This window comes from Eriocheir sinensis, unplaced genomic scaffold (genome assembly GCF_024679095.1).
Source record: "Eriocheir sinensis breed Jianghai 21 unplaced genomic scaffold, ASM2467909v1 Scaffold324, whole genome shotgun sequence".
In the NCBI taxonomy this organism is placed as follows: Eukaryota; Metazoa; Arthropoda; class Malacostraca; order Decapoda; family Varunidae; genus Eriocheir; species Eriocheir sinensis.
Genome location: NW_026111637.1, coordinates 330,829 through 337,372, shown reverse-complemented (window position 1 = coordinate 337,372; position 6,544 = coordinate 330,829). Strand labels below are relative to the sequence as shown.

Here is a 6,544-nt window from a genome sequence, read left to right as displayed (position 1 = left end):
AAGTATTTGAGGCGGTTGACAGAGATGAAAATTATGATGTAATCTATCTTGATTTTAGTAAAGCGTTTGACAAAGTTCCTCACCAACGACTGTTGCTTAAATTACAGGCTCACGGAGTAGAGGGTAAAGTTTTGAACTGGGTCAAGGCGTGGCTTAGCAATAGGAAGCAAAGAGTGCAAATCAATGGTAAAAGATCTGACTGGGGATGTGTTACGAGGGGTCCCAAGGTTCGGTATTAGGTCCACTTTTGTTTATTATTTATATCAATGACTTAGACACAGGAATTAGTAGTGATGTTAGTAAATTTGCAGATGATACCAAGATCGGTAGAGTAATTGAGTCGGATCAGGACGCTAGTATTCTCCAAGGTGAACTCAACAGATTATATGACTGGGCGGATAAATGGCAGATGGAGTTCAATGTAGGGAAGTGCAGTATTCTGAGTGTAGGTAGGAACAACCCCTCACGTAACTATTGCTTAAATGACACTCTCATAAGTAGGTCTGGGTGCGAGAGGGATTTAGGGGTCTTAGTGAGCTCTGATCTCCGTCCAAGGGCACAATGCATTCAAGCTAGAAATCGAGCTAATAGGGTACTGGGATTTATTTCAAGGAGCGTAAGCAACAGAAGCCCCGAAGTCTTCCTCAAACTATATTTAGCATTAGTTAGACCTCATCTTGACTATGCGGTTCAGTTCTGGTCACCCTACTACAGAATGGATATCAAAATGTTAGAATCGGTGCAGAGGAGGATGACTAAGATGATTCAGGGGTTGAGAAACTTGCCATACGAGGAAAGACTCAAACAGTTAAACTTGCATTCTCTAGAAAGGCGAAGGGTGCGTGGAGACATGATCGAGGTTTATAAATGGATGAAGGGCTTTAATAAGGGAGACATTCATAAGGTTTTGTTGGTAAGAGAACCGGGTAGGACACGAAGTAACGGGTTTAAACTGGATAAATTCAGATTCAACAGGGACATAGGCAAAAATTGGTTTACTAATAGGGTGGTGGATGAGTGGAATAGGCTTAGCAGTCATGTGGTGAGTGCCAATACAATTGTCACATTCAAAAATAGACTAGATAAATTCATGGACAGCGATATTAGGTGGGGTTAGATACACGGGAGCTTAGGGTCAAAGGAGCTGCCTCGTACAGGCCTACCGGCCTCTTGCAGACTCCTGCGTTCTTATGTTCTTATGTTCTTATGTAAGCCCTTGTGACGGATATAGAAATCAAATTGATTCCATCACCATTAACAGTCGATTTAGAAGAGCAGTAATTCAGACAAAACATACCCTGGAGCGGATTGTGGAGCAGATTGCGAACATGTTCCTGTGGTGGCGTTGATGAAGGTACGTTTGAAAAAAAGTAAAGAAGAAAACCTGTGGCAGTCGTAGAGAATGGAAAGAACTGAAAGAATGAGAAGTAAAAATGGAATATCAAGTACAAGTTTATAATAGATACCAAGCTCTTGATGATGAAGCAGATGAGAGATTAGACTTGGAAAATGATTGGGAGAGGCTACAGAGGTCTCTGGTGGGAGTAGCAGAAGAGATAGTGGCGGAGAAACAAAGAACAGCAAGACAGGCATGGATGACCGAAGATATACTGGGATTAATGGAAACAAGATGGGGAATAGTATGGGAATCAAGATAGAGAAGTAAAGAGCAGGTGTAGAATAAGAAAGGAGGAATGGTTAATGCAGAGGTGTGAAGAAATCGAAGAACTGGAAATAGTAAACCAAGAAAAGATGAACATTAAGATCAAAGAGGTGACAGGAAAGAGAGGCATGGTCAGAAATAACATCATCAAGGACAAGGATGGAAACATTTTCGAAATAGTGGATGTGATGACGAGATGGGAGGAGTATGTGGGACGTCTCTATGGTGATGCGAGAGGAGATAGACCGCTATTTTAGGAGGAGGATTTATCAGGGCCACCAATTATTTTAGACGAAGTAAGAGAGGCTATAAGATCCATGAAAATAGGTGGAGCTGGTGGAGAAGATGGAGTGGTTGTGGAGGTTTTGGAGGCAGCTGGTGAGTTTGGAGTAAGAAAAAACACGGAACTGTTGATCAAAATATATGAAAGTGGTTATATTATACCAGAAGCAATGAGAACAACAAAGTTTGTGGCTATTCGAAAGAAAGCCCGTACCTTGGAGTGGTCAAAACATCGAACTATAAGCATCATGGGACAGCTGGGGAAGGTATGTTTAGGAGTCGTAATGGCTTGAATAAGAGGGAAGGTTGACAATTTTGTGTCCAAAGAACAGGATGGATTCAGGAAGGGAAAGGGTATACCACTAATGCAATATTTGCTCTTAGAATGGTGCTGGAACGTGCAATTGAAGTGCAGAAAGATGTATATATGTGTTTTATAGACGTTGAAAAAGCCTTTGACACGGTGAAACATGAATGCTTGATAAACATGTTGAAAGAAATCGGTGTAAATGGTAAAGATGTGATACTAATTGCCAACTTGTATTGGGACCAAAAGGCGGCGGTGAGAGTTGGCGGGGAGAAGACAGACTGGATACAGATACGAAGAGGAGTCAGACAGGGATGTGTCCTGTCGCCAAACTTGTTTTCTCTATACGGCTAGCGAGTGATAGAAGATTTGGAAGATATGGGTGGAATTTGAATTGGAGGTAGAAATGTTAACAATATAAGGTATGCAGACGACACTGTACTTTTGGCTGACTCAGAGGAGAAAATACAACCACTGGTGAAGAGGATACAGGAGAGTTGTGAGAGAAAAGGGCTGAAAATCAATGCCAGTAAAACTGAGGTTTTGGTGGTTACAAAGAAAAAGCGAGCGGGGATACGGATTGGGGAAAGGGTTATTGAGCATGTAGAAAAAATAATTACCTTTGGAGCATGATTAGTGAAGACGGAGGAGGTGAGAAGGAAATAGGCAGGAGAATATGTATAGCAAAGACGGCATTCGGAAATAAGAGGAAACTGTTGAATAACTTTAGGATGAATATGGAGATGCGATTGAGATTACTAAAATGTTCTGTGTGGTCCACTTTACTATATGGTTGCGAAACATGGACAATTAAAACAAATACAAAGAAAAGCATAGAAGCAGCGGAAATGTGGTTTTTAAGGAGAATGCTGAGATTTCCATGGACAGATAGAGTAACAAACCAGGAAGTTCTGCGAAGAGCAGCAGTAGATAGACAATTGATGAAAAGTATAAGAAGGCGACAACTGAAGTTTCTGGTTCATGTGCTGGGAAAGAGAGGACCAGAGAGTGACTGCTTGCTTGGAAGAGTGTGAGGAAGGAGAGCAAGAGGACGTCAAAGAATTAAATTTATGGACAGCCTGCCACAAGAAATGGATGGAAGACACAGTGTGGCAGAAGTTGTGAGAATGGCTGATGAAAGGGAGAGATGGAGGTCCGTGATCGCCGACGTCACTAGACTGGCACGTAGGTAAAGTAAATCGTCTCCGCCAGTTTTTCTCCCCCTCCCACAAGGGCTTGTATGCAATCGTATGGAGCATGCATCTCATGTGTTGAGGTCTCCTAACACACAGCTCTTTTGAACAGAGTGTCATCAACCACCTCCTCTTACTGACAGTTTTTTTTATCTATTACTGCTCTTCTGAAATTACTAACTGTATGACTCCCTCCTCCTCCGCTGCACTCGACTTTCTGCTCTACCTCATCCCTACACTGTCCAAATCCCTTATGCAAAAATTAATCAGCATGTTCAATATTTCATCGCATTCGCCGGTAAACTCTGGAACAATCTTCCCTCGTCAGTGTTTCCTCCTTCACGCGAGGAGCATCAGGACACCTCGCCGCCCCAAAACTGACCTCTCTTTTCGCCTCTCATTTATATACTTCCTTTCATAGAAGCAGTGATTAGCGAGCATTTTTGGCCTCATATTTTTGCTCTCGAGCTGATGCCTTTACTGTAAAAAGAAAAACATGAACCTGACAAGAGTCGTGATGCCTAAACCTCACTCCATCTTGTTTGGCGAGGTCGTCTATCCGGGCCCCCAGAGATTAGGGTTGAATTACTCAGCAAATACATCCCTTGTGCTGTATGTTGTGTTACCTTATAGGAGAGAGAGAGAGAGAGAGAGAGAGAGAGAAACACGTCTCGCCACACATACCCTGTCTCCCTGGGACACATGGCTGCTGCAATGCGACAGGCTGCCTCAACCTCCCCATCGGTCACGCCAGACAGGAGGGGAAACACACCATAGGGAAGATCAGGCAGCGGTGAGGGGGAAGAAGCGGTCACTGACGACACCGGGACGTGGATACCTGCAACAATGTGCCTGCCGTCATGACACCACCACTATCACCACCAAATCCTCCACTGTCGTCACCCTCACCACCATCATCATCACCAAAACCACCACCACCACCCCTAACATCACCACCACCACCAACAACAACACCACACACCGCTAACACTTCCATCAACACCAACACCAACACCACCACCAACATCACCAATAGACACCTCAAACACCAAACACCACAACTACCAGCAACACCACCAACGACAACCATGACACAACCACCACCACCACCTACACCACCACCACCACCACCACCACGACCACTATCATCACCATCATCACCACCATCAACACCACCAACACCACCACCACCACCACGACCACTACCATCACCACCACCACCACCACCACCACCACCAACAACAACAACAACAACAGAATCACTACTAACACCAACGCCACCAAAACCACCACCAACAACAACACCACCGCCACCACCACCACCAACAACAGAATCACTACTAACACCAAAACCACCACCACCACCACTACCACCAACACCACCGCCACCATCACCAACAACAACAGATTCACTACTAACACCAAAACCACCACCACCAACACCACCGCCACCACCACCACCAACAACAGATTCACTACTAACACCAAAACCACCAAAACCAACACCACCGCCACCACCAACAACAACAACAGATTCACTACTAACACCAAAACCACCAAAACCAACACCACCAACACCACCGCCACCACCAACAACAACAACAGAATCACTACTAACACCACCACCACCAAAACCACCACCACCACCACCAACAACAACAACAACAACAACAACAACAACAACAACAACAACACAATCTCTACTAACACCGCAACCACAACCACCACAAACACCAACACCAACAACATCAGCAACAACACCATCATCAATTCCATTTACGGGACCAATACAACCACCAGCGCCACCATTAACACCACCACCACCACTACAACCAACAACAACAACAAAAACAACAACAGAACCACCACAAACAACAATAACAAGTTTGCTACACCAAGGCTACACACACACACACACACACCACACACACACACACACACACACACATCGTCACTCACACAGCCATTCGAGGTGAGGGCAGTAGACGCGCACATGTTGAAGTTCAGACAGGAGCACAGCCGCCTCTTCCTCCCCGGGTACAGCCAACCACAGCCCCTTCAGGCCTCGTGGCAGTAGCGGCAAGTGTTCGGCGTGTAGGTGACCCGAAAACTCTATCAGCTCTGACCTGGAATATTACAGAGAAACATTATTATTATTATTATTATTATTATTATTATTATTATTATTATTATTATTATTATTATTATTATTATTATTATTATTATTATATTACTTCTATCTTTAGCCTATAACTATTAAAATTATTATTATTATTATTATTATTATTATTATTATTATTATTATTATTATTATTATTATTATTATTATTATTATTGTTATTATTATTATTATTATTATTATTATTATTATTATTATTATTATTATTACTATTACTATTACTATCATTATTATTATTATTATTATTATTATTAGTAGTAGTAGTAGTAGTAGTAGTAGTAGTAGTACCTAATAGTAGTAGTAATAGTAACAGTAGTAGTAGTAGTAGTAGTAGTAGTAGTAGTAGTAGTAGTTTTAGTAGTAGTAGTAATAGTAGTAGTAGTAGCAGTCGTAGTAGTAGTAGTAGTTTGGGTAGGCGGTGGCGTAGGTGGTAGCGTACTGGGCTCACATTCACCGCGTGATGGACGACGCGGGTTCGAATCCCCACGCTACCACTCGGATTTTTCAGTCACCGCCGAGTGGCTTAAAACTACCCACATGCTGTCCTGAAGACCACCCATCAACCCGGACTCTAGAGGAAGCCGTCCAAGCGAATCAAGAACGAGTTCCGGGGGGCAGCATGACCCAATGCAAGATGGCGCCACTATAAACACTCGCCTGCGCCAGAACGGGCTGGGCCGACCATCAGGCCCTACCTGGAAGAAGCCTTGGGCCGACCATCAGGCCCCATCGGGAAGATGCCTACCGGCGCAATAGGCAACAACGTAAAAAAAAAAAAAAAAAAAAAAAAAGGAGTAGTTAGTTAGTAGCAAGTAAGTTAGTAGTAAGTTAGGTCCTATAACCGATACCGCCTTGGAATGTATACCTTCGTACGCGTGAACGTGCAGTGAACGTAACGAAATATAGTGCAATCTGGTGCA

At 43.4% G+C, this 6,544-nt stretch overlaps 1 long non-coding RNA gene across 1 annotated transcript in view; it reads right to left on the bottom strand.

Annotated features, from left to right (window-relative positions):
• The window catches only part of LOC126991709 (uncharacterized), a 9,585-nt gene extending 4,016 nt beyond the window's left edge, over positions 1–5,569 (bottom strand). The window contains exons 1-2 of the long non-coding RNA XR_007745772.1: positions 5,405–5,569; positions 4,130–4,283 (exon numbers count right to left, since the gene is read on the bottom strand). This is a non-coding gene — a long non-coding RNA (uncharacterized LOC126991709). The remainder of the gene's footprint in view (positions 1–4,129; positions 4,284–5,404) is intronic.
• Between the last annotated feature and the right edge of the window lie 975 nt (positions 5,570–6,544).